The following is a 16,167-nucleotide window of genomic DNA, read 5'->3' as shown; positions in this document are numbered from 1 at the left end:
AGACACATGTCTGTTATGTGCAATGCCCAAGGGCTGACTGAACGTTGTGCCATGTAGATTTCGAGCACTGGTATCATTTTATTTACCCTGTCCTTGTCTGTCCTGATTGTTGTATCATTGGGGCTTATCCCCCCTATTTTAGTCAACTAGTATACTTGTCAGCACTTGATGTGAGTATTAATAAAATTTATACTTTTGCATATATTTTGTATCCGTTACTCCGTTTTCTCCTTTTTAAGATTAGCATATGGAGTGGTAATCCATGCACAAGGCGTTTTTGGACCATGGTCACCGCCTTGTCTCGTTCTCTGATACTGGGCATTATCATATATGTAAGGATAAGGGAGATTTTGAATTTCTGCAGACACTTGTGGACACTGGACACTTTTGGATTGTGTGAGGCCCAATGAATATCAGAGCGCTATGTCACAGGCTCGATACAGCAGGTGTGAAAAAAGTGACTACAGGATAAGGGAGATTTTGAATTTCTGCAGACACTGGACACTTTTGGATTGTGTGAGGCCCAATGAATATCAGAGCGCTATATCACAGGCTCAATGCAGCAGGTGTGAAAAAAGTGACTACAGGATAAGGGAGATTTTGAATTTCTGCAGACACTTGTGGACACTGGAAACTTTTGGATTGTGTGAGGCCCACTGAATATCAGAGCGCTATGTCACAGGCTCGATGGCACAGGTGTGAAAAAAGTGAATTGTAGAATTGGGCAGAATAGGAATCTCCCTAGAGTGTAGGTCTGTAAGAACGGAACAAGTCCTCCACTTATCCTTCCACAGTGACACACAGATAGCATCACTGTGGCTGTGATAACAGCCTTTACACGGTACTGTGTGAGGAGCGTACACCGCTGTATGGTGTGAGTAAATGCACGCTCAGTACCTTAGCAGGACAAAAAAAAAATTGGGATTGCTTTTAAAAAAGCAGTTTGCAGAGCAGTGGGGAAACAGCAATGCAGCTGTCAGGAAGCCTTAGAAGGCAGCCTAACAACCAACACCGCTGATCCACCACAATATAGCCTCCCCTTGCACTGCACACACAGTGACTGGTGTGTTGCACAGGCAAAATCGCTAGCAGCAGAAGCAGTTTTTTTGTCTTCTTCCCTGCCTAACGCTCTCCCTACAGAATCAGCAACCTCTCCCTATGCTAAGATCGGCAGAAGTAAGATGGCGGTCGGCGTGCACGCCCTTTTATAATCCCTGTGACGCCCACCAAATCAAGTCAACTTTTGAAATTGTTCGACCCATTTCGCTCAACTCTACTCCTTAATATAGGATCGCATAGCATCATGTTCGGGTACCGATAAGTTGAAAAGCCGACCCTTGGGAAATTTACACCCAGGCATCAACTCAATTGCACAGTCATAACTCCTATGAGGAGGCAAAGACGCAGACTTACTCTCACTAAATACATCAGAGAAATCAGCCAGATAATCAGGAATATCATGAGACTGAGGAGAGGTGGAGAAAACAGAAGCGTCCCTAAGAACACACTGACAACCCCAACTCACCACAGACACAGATCTCCAATCCAAAACTGGGTTATGAGTTTGCAACCAGGGGAAACCCAGAACAATAGTATCATGCAAATTATGCAGCACCAAAAATTTACAATTTTCTTGGTGGTCTGGGGCAACTCGCATTATCACCTGGGTCCAAAACTGAGGTTTATTCTCCGCCAAAGGAGTGGCATCAATACCCCTCAAAGGAATAGGCATCTGCAGAGGTGTCATGGACAAACCACAACGTTTAGCAAAGTCCAAATCCATCAGATTCAGAGCTGCTCCTGAATCCACAAAAGTCTTAGTGGAAAATGTGGACAAGGAGCAGATCAGAGTAATTGCCAAAAGGAACTTAGGTTGTACACTGCCCACAGCAAATGTGTGTGCAAAACGTTTCTCTCGTTTAGGGCAGACAGAAATAGTATGAGAGGCGTCTCCACAGAAAAAACACAGCTTATTACGCCTTCTAAACTCCTGACGTTGCGCCCTAGACAAAACCCCATCACATTGCATAGGTTCTGACATTTGTTCACAAAGTGGCAGCGCCTCCCGTGTAGTTTTACGTTCACATAAACACCGATCAACTTGAATGGCTAATGACATAGAGCCATCCAGACCAGAGGGAACAGGAAATCCTACCATAACATCTTTTACGCTCTCAGATAAACCTTTCCGAAAGAGGGCTGCCAATGCACTATCATTCCATGTAGTAAGGACCGCCCACTTTTGGAATTTTTTACAGTATAACTCTGCAGGATCCTGACCCTGGTTTAATGCCAACAGGGTTCTCTCAGCTTGATCAACAGCATTAGGTTCATCATACAACAACCCCAAGGCCTGAAAAAATGCATCCACAATAGTCAGAACAGGATTTTCAGGTGTCAGAGAAAACGCCCAATCCTGGGGATCGCCACGCAGCAAGGAGATGACAATTTTAACCTGCTGCACAGAGCTCCCCGATGAGTTAGGCTTCAAGGCAAGAAATAATTTACAATTATTCTTAAAATTCAGAAATTTATACCAATCCCCAGAAAACACATCAGGAGTAGGTATCTTGGGCTTAGCAGCACGTGACTGAATGAGGTAGGTGGAAATTCCCTGTACTTCAGCAGCAAGTTGCTCCACACGATCAGACAGTTGCTTAATCTCCATTAGGAGGAAAAAAATCCTCCTAAGGCCCCAGAGAAAAAGAGGAAAAAAAAAAACAAATTCTGACACTTTTTTCTCTTTTTTTCCTCTTTAAAACAATTTTTTCCTGCTTTTGAGTACCCTAGAATCTGCGGTATGGCTGGTGATTCTGTTATGAATGGGTCGCCGAGGAGGAAAAAAACAACAAAAGCTATGTCTCAGAAAACCAGAGAGGTTGGTAACTATGCAGACTGCAGATCCTAACCACACAACTAGCAGCAGTCGTGGAGCGTTCCTACGATGGTCCTAGACGCTTCGTCACAACCGGAGAGCTAAATAAGCCTAAAGAAGGAAAAGAGGAAAACTAACTGCCCCAGAGCAGACCCCAAAGGAAAGACAGCCCCCACATGTATTGACAGTGAAACAAGATGAAAACACAAACAAAGGCAGGAAAATAGGCTGAGCAAACGATGGGGCCAAACTAACTAGAAAGGACAGGAAAAGAAAGACACTGTCTGCAATCTGCCAAAAACCCTACCAAAAATAATGTCCAACACATCTGATAGCAAAATTAACCCTGAAGTCACTAGACTTCTCCCACTATATCAGCACTCTGAAATATTCTGAGACAGAGCAAAAAAGAGGCCAGTCTAATAAGGGACAAAAAAAGGCAAATTGGCTAATACAGATAAATAAGAGTGGAAATTCAGCACAGCCCAGCTGGGCTGGCTGACCACACAAAAAACTGAATTGACCAACAAGAGCAAGTGTGAACATTAGCAAAAACAAACTTAACTTGAGAAGACTGGAACAGAGCTGAGTCCAAGACCTGAGAAGCAGACTGAATCACCAGCACCAGGATAGGGCGTCAGCTGTCTTATATCCAGTCTGATACTCCAGAGATCCAATCGTTATCCTTCTCATCAGGTGGCAGATCACTATCAATTAAACCAACCTCACTACCTTCTGTCACCACCAGAGGGAGAACAGAAGGAGAACTCTCAACTGGTGGAGCAGAAAATGAGCTCATAACAGTTACCCAAGTCGTAGACAATATACATCTGTGTATAGGGGCTTGTCATGAAGAGTCCCTGTTGTGCTACATCTTGAAGGGTATGCCAACTCCTATGGTCTTAGGTCTCCCTTTGTTGAAAAACACAACCCGGTCATTGATTGGCGGTCCAGAGAAGTAGTCAGCTGGGATCAGTCGTGTGAGGGCTGCTGCCCGGGGGTTACTGTCTCTGCTGTCTTTCTACAAAGTCCCCTTCTTCAGTGGGGGCAGCTTACCCTGTGTGTCAGAGTCCTCTTAGGAGGAGGGGTCAGAAGATGGTGGTGGTTCCTTCTGAGCATTGTGGGCGTGTGAGTATGATGACAACACAGAGGGACACCTCTGTTGTCGGCTCTGTAAAGAGTTCACCATCTTGTGGCAAACACATGCGTGGTAATAAACGTTCGGGTCTGGACCTGTGTGTGAATGAGTACGTATGGGTGTCCACCAAAAACATCCGATGGAAGTGTGCTGCTGGGGCCTGGAGTTCTCGGGTGATCGGGCAGTATCGGGTGTTGGCCATTCTCGGCCTGGGGACTTACCAGCTGGAGTTACCCCCAGCAATGCCCGTACACAACTCATTCCCCAGGTCGGTGCTCTGGAGATTCGTGGCGCCTCCAGAGCCTTCGTTGCTGTCACTTCCATCAGTCCACGTTTGCCACGTTTGAGGGTCAGGTGATTGCTAAGGTGAACTCTGGTGGATGGAGGCGTCCTCACTGTAGGTTGTTTTCTGGTGAAGTCTGATGTTGAGGGTCCAGAGGCCCCTCATTGAAAGGGGAGTACTGTCACAATTCATTTTTGGATCTGTGGCAGATTTGGCTTTTCTTATTAAAACTTATTCCTTTCATGCCAATGGGGGTTAATGTCAGTTTTTCCCCCCGGTGGCTGCTGGTGTAATTACATTGCTGCTGAGTTTGCTCATGCAGGTGGTGACCACTCCCACCATTCTTTAAAAGGTCACCTGATGCATCAGCTGACTGTTGGTGATACAGGTCCTTCCTGGAGACTAACCAAAGCAGGAGCAGCTCTCTGGTGTGCAGCCAAGTTTGGTGTATTTGAATCCTGTTGCTGTGCTATCTGTGGTGTGGAGTTTACAGCAATGCTTAAGCTAAGTGTTGTACTTTTGTTACCTCCTCTTTTCTGTGTCTGTCTCCCTTCCCCTGTGTTTCTTAGCAGTAGTGGCTAGGCTAGCGTCCTAAGCCGGCCAGTTCACTAGCAAGGGCAGTTTAAGGGGACAGTTTAGGGACGAGGAATCCTGACGTCGGCAGGGTCAAAGACCTGCATAGGGTGTTAGTTTAGACCATGGACAGGCTCAGGTTGAGCTCAGAAGGTGACCATCCCTGGTTCCCTATTGTCAGGGCCTTCCTCTCCCTTATTCCATCGGTGTTGAGTCGCTTAATTTTTTGGTGACCGACTGCTCAGTCGTGTCACACTAGGCCAGTCACTCCAGTCACTTATAGTAGAAAGGTGGCATCAGCCCCCAACTATTATCCCATATGCCACCGCTACAGGGCAGTGGGAAGACAGCGGCTAGGTGCCGGAATTGGCGCATCTTAGAGATGCGCCATTTCTGTGGCGGCTGGGGGCAGATGCTTGTAGCCAGGGGGGGAGGCAATAACCATAGTCACTTCCTAGGTTATCTGCCCCCAGTTGCTGGCTTTTCCTTTATGGTACAGAAAATTGCGTGGGAGCCCACGCTATTTTTTTCCCCCAAAAGATTCTTTTATTAAATACACACATGTCCCATATTTTGCACACACTATACTAATTATATTGGTCACTGACATCTATATAGAAAACTATTATGCATGTGTTTACTGTATGTAAACCATGTCTCCTATCCTGTCGGCTCCTGCATTGATTTTACAGAAGCAGACAAATGAATTAACGGCTAATCTTCTCTCTATATCTCTGGAATAGACAACAGATGGAAATTATTGGCAATTATCAAGACACACTCAATAAAGGAGTGGTTCTGCAGGTTGGGACTACAGACCACATCTCAGTACCAATGCTTTCTGGCTGATGTTTTGGTCACTTTTGAATGTTGGTTGTGCTTTCACACTCGTGGTAACATGAAACAGACTCTACAACCCACACAAGTGGCTCAGGTAGTGGAGCTCATCCAGGATGGCACATCAATGCGAGCTGTGGCAAGAAGGTTTGCTGTGTCTGTCAGCATAGTGTCCAGAGGCTGGACACGTTACCATGAGACAGGCCAGTACACCAGGAGACGTGGAGGGGACCGTAGGAGGGCAACAACCCAGCAGCAGGATCGCTACCTCCGCCTTTGTGCAAGGAGGAACAGGAGGAGAACTGCCAGAGCCCTGCAAAATGACCTCCAGCAGGCCACAAATAAACATGTGTCTACACAAACGGTTAGAAACTGACTCCATGAAGACGGTTCGAGTGCCCGACGTTCACAGATGGGGGTTGTGCTCACATCCCAACACCGTGCAGGATGCTTGGCATTTGCCACAGAACACCAGGATTGGCAAATTCGCCACTGGCACCCTGTGCTCTTCGCAGATGAAATCAGGTTCACACTGAGCACATGTGACAGACGTGACAAAGTCTGGAGACACCGTGGAGAGTGATCTGCTGCCTGCAATATCTTTCAGCATGACCGGTTTGACAGTGGGTCAGTAATGGTGTGGGGTGGCATTTCTTTGGAGGGCCGCACAGCCCTCCATGTGCTCACCAGAGGTAGCCTGACTGCCATTAGGCACCGAGAGAGATCCTCAGACCCCTTGTGAGACCATATGCTGGAGCGGTTGGCCCTAGGTTCCTCCTAATGCAGGACAATGTTAGGCCTCATGTGGCTGGAGTGTGTCAGCAGTTCCTGCAAGATGAATGCATTGAAGCTATGGACTGGCCCGCCCGTTTCCCAGACCTGAATCCAATTGAGCACATCTGGGACATTATGTCTCGCTCCATCCACCAACGTAACGTTGCACCACAGACTGTCCAGGAGTTGTCAGATGCTTTAGGCCAGGTCTGTGAGGAGATCCCTCAGGAGACCATCCGCCGCCTCATCAGGAGCATGCAGAGGCATTGTAGGGAGGTCATACAGGCACGTGGAGGCCACACACACTACTGAGCATCTTTTCCTTGTCATGAGGCATTTCCACTGAAGTTGGATCAGCCTGTAATTTGATTTTCCACTTTAATTGTGAGTATCATTCCAAAACCAGACCTCCATGGGATATTCATTTTGATTTACATTGATAATTTTTATGTTTTATTGTTCTGAACACATTCCACTATGCAATGAATAAAAATTTGCAACTGGAATATTTCATTCAGAGATATCTAGGATGTGGTATTTTAGTGTTCCCTTTATTTTTTGAGCAGTGTGTGTATATATATATATATATATATATATATATATATATATATAAATATTGTGAATTGCCAGCTTTTCATAGGACACTGATGCATTAAAATCGCACAGCACTCGCATCATGGTGCGAGTGCTGTGCAATTTTTTTTTGCACCCATTCACTTCTATTGCAGGATGCGATACGATTTTTGCTGACGATTTTTTTTCCACTCCGATCGTGATCCGATCCGAGCTGTAAAAAAAAGCGCAAATGAAGAAATCATCATAGATTAAATTTTGTCGCAAGTGGGCATGAGCCCTTAGTCCAAGATTTTTTTCAAAAAGATCTGCTGCCAAATAAACTTTTACCGGTTAGGCTTTGGCTACACCAGCAATTGTTAACCCTATGGTGAAGTAGAACAACAAAATCAACAGATGTGGTGGATCCGTCATGTGATGGAAAATCAGAGGCATCTGTCATGTCATCCACTATTCTACTGGACAAAAATGTGCAAAAATGAGCAGCATGCAGCATTATTTTGACTGTCACTGAGGCTCCGATGTAGATGTGAAAATAACCTCATAATAAGACATGTTATTAATAAATTATATGTGGCCTTCAACTTTTAGTTAATTTCATTACCCTTCCAAGTATGGAAGATGAGTCGTTATTTTCTTTTATTCATGAAAACAATGTTATTGCATCTATTGCTTATTTATTACATTATATCTTTAATGGATTTAATATAATAGTCCAACATTTATTTCACTGAGCAGGAATCTCTTCTGGCACTGTGATGCCTCTTAGTGCACTATATTCTGGCACTGATCAGACAAAGAAAATATTTTAATAGCACATAGTGCATTGGTTAACCTGCACTATTTGTGACTTTCCTTGTAAATATAAGAAATAGATATTGGAAATGAAACAGCAATGTTTTAGCATTTGGAATGATCCGATGATGAAATCATACAGATAAGCAAGCAATAATTGCAAATCCTTTTACTTAATAGAATTGTTTAGTTTATAGTCCCAGAATCTCCATCCCAGTAATACGGTAATTGGATTTTATAAACTGGGCGTCTGTACTGTCAGTAATTAGGAATAGTCATTTGTTAACTCAGTTACCTTCATATATAAGGATCTTTGTACTTTTCTGACAGTCAATAGATAAATACATTTAAAGGGGTTAGCTCAACACAGTGCTTCAGGAGCGTATTGCTCCCCTGCCCTCAGGCTTCCTGCTCGCCGGAGGCTCCTAATAATTGACTGTTCAGGTCAGTGGGCTATACAAAGGTCACTACACTAAGGCCTCATTCAGACATCCAGTATTTTTATCGTACATAAAAACATGAACCATTATTCAACTGTGTTTTAGATACACATTTCCCCAATGTTTGGTAGATGTCAGTTTTTATTATTAGTGTTTCATCAGTGATTTTGACTGATGGAAAAAAAATTGCAAATCTCCTCCTACTCATTGTAATTTTCTGCATGGATAGCACACGGATTACTCAAGGATTCCATCATTTTCACAAATCCATACAGTTGTTTGGGCAATTTTTATGAGTGACTTGGATGAAAAATGTGACGTTTCCATGATTTTTTGCAGACTGCAAAAATAACACAAACATGTGAATATAATGGATAGATGGTCTATCCATGAAAACCACAGATAGAACTTGTATGCATCTCACAGACATCCGAATGAAGCCTAAGTACTTGACTGCAAAGATATATCATACTTACTTCTCTGCAAAATCAAAAGAAGTCTAGCAGTGCCTATCAGCTCAAAACTTGCAGCAACCAAGATAACTCAGCTACACTCATTTACTGTTTGGAGAAGTCTGTCCAGAAATTGACTTCATGAAAAAATTGCAGCCAAAAAGTCATACTTCCAACATGGAAACAAGGCCAAGCGACTCAGCTATGCACAGAAACATAGCAACTGGGATGCAGAAAAATGGCAAAAAGTGCTCTTTGCTTAAGAGTCAATATTTGAAATATTGGGCAATTTGTTTGCCAAAGACTTGGAGTGTCTGCAGGCAACAGTGAGGAATGGTGGACTTTACGAGCAAGTTTGGGGATGCATTTCACCACATGGAGTTGAGGATTTGGTCAGGATTAATGTTGTCCTCAATGCTCATAAATACAGTGAGATACAATTCCATGACAGAGATGTATCATTGGCTCCAAATTTATTCTGCAGCAGGGCAATGACCCAAAATGTTCAGCCAATGTCATGAAGAACTTGTCAAGGGGATACTGTTTGTGGTAGCTTGACAGCTCTAACAGGGTCCATAGAAAAGATTAGTGCTAGCCACTCTGTTTTAAAGATTCCAGGGTTTACCAAGACGTTCGACCTTTAAATCCTGTTTAGGTATCTGGTCTTACACAGGTGTCCATGGGATGGGGCCACAGAGTAGGCTGCTGGTTGTTGGAGAAAGCTAATGGCAAGAAAGGTCATCACACAAAGTCAACATGAAAAACTCAGTCAAGATCAGAAAGCAAGTGCATGGTAAATATGCAAGCCAAGGGCAGGTCAGCCCCACAAGGTTGAATTCTCTCCTTGACTAAAGTCTATATCTCTGTGGAGGGGTAGTGATCCTGCTGTGATTAAAAACACCTGAGGCTAAGGGGCGGAGTGCTCAGTCCGAAGGCCAATGCATACAAATAAAAAAACTGACCATCACATCCAAACATGAATTAGATGTAAACAGGTGCCTATCTAGAGTCTAATATGAGAATTCACATTAGGTTCCCATAGAGTTGTAGACTGTATAAGAGCAGATTGGCATTAAACTAGGTCCAGGAAACGAGAATCGCCTTAACATGGCTTCCAGGTACACATGAATTGGAAAATTTGTGCGCTAAGCATTCTCAATTTTTCATGTTTCTAGTGCAGTAATGCAATTCAATTTTCATATTTCATGTTTGCATGCTGTAGCACTACAGAGTACTGCCTTGTTTGTTTGATTGTATATGAGGCTTTAATAGAGAGATATGAAATACTTGGAGGACCTTCATATTCCGTGGCTGCTTTAGACGGCATGCCACATAACTCACGGTTCCGCTGATCTTGAAAGGACCCATGAACTTCTGTCCCAGTTTCTGTGAAGGAACGTTCAGTCTTAGATTCTTAGTGGATAGCCACACTGGGTCTCCTACCTTGAACATGGGTGCCTGCTTCCACAATCTATCAGCTGATCTCTTGTAATGTTCCTGAGCTGAAGTTAATGATTCTTTAAGGACTTATAGATTATCCCTCAAAGCAGTCAACCTCTCCTCCACTGCAGGAACCGGAACATCCTTTGGAGATCTAGGAAAGATGATCGGATGATAACCTAGATTAGCAAAGAAAGGCGTTACCATAGTGGAGGCATTCTGAGAATTATTGTAGGAGAATTCTGCTAGAGAAAGTAGCTCCATCCAATCATCCTGAAGATGACAGATATAGCATCGTAGATGTTGCTCCAAAGTCTGGTTCGCTCGGTCTGACCATTTGTCTGATGGTGATATGTGGAAGAAAGATGAACATTAATATTAAGTGCAGAACAAAACCCCTTCCAGAATCTTGAGGTGAATTGTGCTCCATGGTCAGAGTTAACTTGTTCTAGGACCCCATGCAGCTTAAAAATATTCTATATCACTAAGTTCACAGTCTCCTTAGCTGAGAGGAGGCCGGCACATGGAACAAAATGAGCAGCCTTAGTCAATCAACCACCACCAGGATCGTATTCATGCCACCAAATGTAGGAAGATCCACAATGAAGTCCATAGAGATTGACCTCCACGGATGAGATTGAACCGGTAGTGGTTGAAGTAGACCCGTAGAAGCACGCCGAATCTTATAACAAGCACATATCTCGCATGAGAGAACATAGTCCTTAGTATCCTTCAGGCAAGTTGGCCACCAGAAAAATCGTCTCAGAAATTCTTGTGTCTTCTGTACCCGCCTTTGACAAGCCAATTTAGAGTCATGAACCAACTTGAGGATCTGCAGATGTACGGCCTCAGGAATGTCGATACGTCAGTCACGGAACCACAAGCCTCCCTTAAGGACAAGACTGAGATCCACAGACGGGTTTGCAAAAAATATATCAGTGTCATAGGCCTCCTTGTACTCTGTCCACAGGTCCGGATCATGGATTACTCCGATGATGTGTGTATCCGATAAAATGGTTTTGGGCGGTGACCCAGGTACAAAATCTTCAGAATGGATTCGGGACAAAGAATCAGCCTTCCCATTATGAGAACTTGGACGGTACATAATAACAAAATTAAATTGGTTTAAAAATAAGTTCCATCGAGCCTGCTGTGGAGGCAGACATTTAGCAGATCTAATGAACTCTAAATTGTGATGATCAGTCAGCACTACAATCTGTTGTGCGGCCCCTTGCAGATGGTGCCTCCATTCTTTAAAGGTCGCAATAATCGTTCCTTGTCTACCACATCGTAGTTCTTCTCTGCAGGGATAAGTCTACTGGAAAAGAAAGCACAAGGATGTAACAGAGCCTTCTCTCCAGTTCTTTGAGAGAGAATGGCTCCCAACGCCTAATCAGTAGCGCCCACCTCCACGATGAAAGGATCACCAAGTATTCAAAATGTCCATACCGACATCTGAATGCCGTCTTCCATTCATCACTGGGACTGATATGTATCAGATTATATGCCTTGCGAAGATCCAGTTTAGAGAATACTTTAGCATGATGGACTCTTTCCAATAGTTCTGGAATCAAGGCAAGGGATACCGATTTCGGATGGTCACCTTATTGAGTTCCTGATAATTGATACAGGGACTTAGGGTTCCATCCTTCTTTTTTTACAAAAAAGATAGGCACCCCTGCTGGTGAGAAAGAAGGACATATAAAGCCCTGGACCAAATTTTCATCAACAGAAGCCGCCAACAGATATACGCTACTAAAAGGAATAGCTGCCCCTGGAAGCAATTCAATAGGACAATCATAATGCCTATGTGGAGAAAGCTGATCTGCTTTCTTCTCATCAGAGATGTCAGCGAATTCCTTGTACACAGTAGGTAAAGTAAACACCGGTTCAGGAGGTTCCGAATCAAGGGACTTCAGAACAGTCTCCGTTAATGCTGAATCACTCCTTATTGGAAATGTAATATCTTTGGTCTCCCAGTTGATAGTTGGATTCTGTGAATGCAGCCAGGGAATGCCTAGAATCAAAGGAAAATGAGGAGAAAAAGAAAGCTGCTCCTGATGGTCTGACTCCAACAAAGTGGCAAGAGGTACGGTCTCCTGATCAACAGGTCCAGACATTAAAAGTGACCCATCCACAGTATCCATGGCAATTGGAGAGACTTTATGCTGAATGTCTATACCGTGTTCCTTGGCAAATGCAATATCCATAAAATTACCCCCTGTGCCAGAGTCGATCATGGCTGCACTAGAGATCCACTGTCTAGAACACAAAATCTTAATAGGGAGTGAACAGTGAGAGTTCTTTTCCTTCTGCTCCCTGGAAGGAGTAGTCATAGACAATGGAATACAGCATTCAATGGTAGGCTAAATTCAGAGACATCTGATTCATCATCACAGTTATCATATTTCCCTACCACTGCTAACACCTTGTTAGGCCGCTTGGGACAGTTGATTAGGAAGTGGTCCGACTGGCCCCAATAGAAGCATAGACTTTCCCGAAGGCGATGCTCCCTGCATTCATTACTTTCATGCCTCGGCACTGAGTCAATCTGTATAAGCACTACCTCTGTCTCTCGAGTTGTTTTACCTGCAGGTTCCTTGGGGGAGGGGAAAAGTTAGGCATACGATTAAATACCACCAATTTTTCCTGTCTATGCTCAGTAAGGCAAATGTCTATGCGTACACAATGTTGAATAAACATTTCTAGCTCTTGTGAAGACTCAGAACAAGCTAGCTCATCCTTTATAATGCTAGACAGACCTCTCATCATAAAAATAGGCAAATGTGTATAACAATCACAATTAGTATCCACAGCTAACCTTCTAAAATGAGTGACATATTCAATAACTGAACATTTACCCTGGCATAAAGATAGTAAGGCGGTCTCAGCAGAGGCGCGGCAGACATACAGTGATTTACAAAACCACAAAATTTATCGCGATCGCCATTGTATTGGAATGGTGGCAGCTTAGGTCGATTGGCTGCCTTCGGTTGCCCAGCGGGTAAGACCACCCATGTCACCATCTAAGCACTAAAGTCCTGAAAGGCCTGTCCATAATGGGACTTCATGCTTTTAAATTTGTATTCCTGAGCAGCCATTCGAGTACTTAGATCCTGCAGAGTCTGCCCAAACACCTGCTCATTACATTCCTAGCCTCCTAACTTGCTCTGCAGACCGTCCACATTTTGCTGCAGAGATCTTAATCATGGCAAACAACTGTTCAAATTTAGGCTCAGCAGCCATTGTCTCAGCAGATTCCTTATGTGACTTGTGTATTCTGTAACAATGAGACTGCGTTCACACGTCGCTTTTTTGGGGGTTTTCGTGGCGGTTTTATCACTCGTTTTTGCCATGAAAACGCAAAAAAACAACATCCCATGCATTCCTATGGGATTCCGCAATGCTGTGCTAATGCTGCGGATTTTCCCGCGGCGGAATCGCATCGCTGAAAAATACGCAGCATGCTCATTAATTTTGCAGAATCGCGGGTATTCCGCCCACATACTGAATGCATTGTTCTGCTTACTTTCCACATGTGGCTGTGGCCACCATGCGAAAAGTAAGCAGAACATTTGCGGATGGTACCCACGGTCCGGAGGAGAGGAGACTCTCCTCCAGGCTGTTGGTACCATATCCCTGTAAAAAATAGAATAAAAAATAAAAAAATCGGGTTATATTCACCTTCCGGCATCCTGCGCAGCCTTAGAATCATAGAATCGTAGAGTTGGAAGGGACCTCCTGGGCCATCTGGTCCAACCCCCTGCTCAAAGCAGGATTCGCTAAATCATCCCAGTCAGATGTCTGTCCAGCCTCTGTTTGAAGACTTCCATTGAAGGAGAACTCACCACTTCTCGTGGCAGCCTGTTCCACTCATTGATCACTCTAACTGTCAAAAAGTTTTTTCTAATATCTAATCTGTGTCTCCTCCCATTCAGTTTCATCCCATTGCTTCTAGTCTTTCCTTGTGCAAATGAGAATAAAGTTGATCCTTCTACAATGTGACAGCCCTTTAGATATTTGTAGACAGCTATTAAGTCTCCTCTCAGTCTTCTCTTTTGCAAACTAAACATTCCCAAATCCTGCAACGTTTCCTCATAAGACAGGGTTTGCAGACCGGTCACCATTCTGGTCGCTCTTTTCTGAACTTGCTCCAGTTTGTTGATGTCTTTTTTAAAATGTGGTGCCCAAAACTGGACACAATATTCCAGATGAGGTCTGACCAAAGAGGAGTAGAGGGAAATAATGACTTCACGTGATCTAGACTGTATGCTTCTGTTAATACATCCTAGAATTGCATTTGCCTTTTTTGCTGCTGCATCACACTGTTGACTCATATTCAGTCTGTGATCTATTAGTATACCCAAGTCTTTTTCACATGTGCTGTCACTTAGCCCTATTCCTCCCATTCTATATATGCTTTTTTCATTTTTATTGCCTTCCCGGGCCTCAGCGATGCTCCTGTTCCCAGTAATGCCTTGCGAGACCTTTGATGACTTCGCCGTCTCGCAATACTGTAGCGGTCCCTATTCCATGCGAGATCGCTACAGTATCATGAGACGGCAACGTCATCAAAGGTTTCGCAAGGCATTACTGGGAACGGGAGCATCGCTGAGGCCCGGGAAGGCTGCGCGGGACGCCGGAAGGTGAATATAACTCGATTTTTTATTTTTTTTATTATTTTTAACATTAGATCTTTTTACTACTGATGCTGCATAGGCAGCCTCAATAGTAAAAAGTTGGTCACACTAGTCAATCACTATATTTGACAAGTGTGACCAACCTGTCAATCACTTCTCCAAGCGATGCTACAGATCGCTTGGAAAACGCTAGTGTTCTGCAAGCTAATTACGCTTGCAAATCGCTATTTTTTAGCAGGAAAATCGTGGGAATTTAAAATGCGATTTTCCCACGGAATGGAATTCCGGGAATTCCTGCGGAAGTTACCGTGGGAATTCCACAACGTGTGCACATAGCCTTATAGTGGAACACTCAGGAACCTCTTGGCTTGAGACAAATGAGTTTACTGAGCAAGAGTATGGTAACAAGTCTGTATTACACAAATAAATGTAGATGCCGCAAGTGAGCAACAGTTCAAGAACGAACAGCAAGCAGGGAGGTACTTGAAGCAGTACATATGCAGCACTGCTGCAAGTAAAGTCTCTTGGGAGAGGCACACACTAGACAATGCTGATAATAAGACACAGTTCACAACAGCAACAATAAAACCACAGAGAATGGCGGAGAAAAAACGAGCAGGAGTCAATGGTAAAAGAAATATATAGTCAATAGTATATAAAATAAAACTTAAAAATAGCAATTTATAAATGACCTTTATTAGATAACTAGCTGAAGAGCCCGGCGTTGCCTGGGCATAGTAACCAGCTGTGGTTAGTTATAACAAATTATAACGATTATATTGCACATAAAAACCATGCAACTAATCCTATCCTGTGTGATATTGTCTGCTGAGCCGTGTATCTAATCCTATTCTGTGTGATACTGTCTGCTGAGCCGTGTATCTAATACTATTCTGTGTGATATTGTGTGCTGAGTTGTGTATCTAATCCTATCCTGTGTGATACTGTCTGCTGAACCGTGTATCTATTCCTATCCTGTGTGATACTGACTGCTGAGTTGCGTATCTAATCCTATCCTGTGTGATACTGCCTGTTGAGCTGTGTATCTAATCCTATCCTGTGTGAGACTGACTGCTGAGTCATGTATCTAATCCTATCCTGTGTGATACTGGGCTCCCCCTGCAGTCTGTGTCAGAGGGTGGTCTGTGTTGGCACGGTAAAAAATTGTGTTATTTCCAGCTTTACAGAAGGACGATAACACCATAGAAATGATAAGAATAATAGGCCTCAGTTACCACAACTGTCTACAAAGAAAACTGTTGCTGATAGCAACCAATCACAGCTCATTTTTCATCTTTTAAACAGCTCTGGGACAGCGTTGCGAGTTTTGAGTGGCGACTTTTGTGT

This window comes from Dendrobates tinctorius, unplaced genomic scaffold (assembly GCF_039654945.1).
Source record: "Dendrobates tinctorius isolate UK_male_01 unplaced genomic scaffold, ASM3965494v1 ptg000008l, whole genome shotgun sequence".
NCBI classification, from domain to species: domain Eukaryota; kingdom Metazoa; phylum Chordata; class Amphibia; order Anura; family Dendrobatidae; genus Dendrobates; species Dendrobates tinctorius.
Note: the sequence above shows the minus strand (reverse complement) of the source record.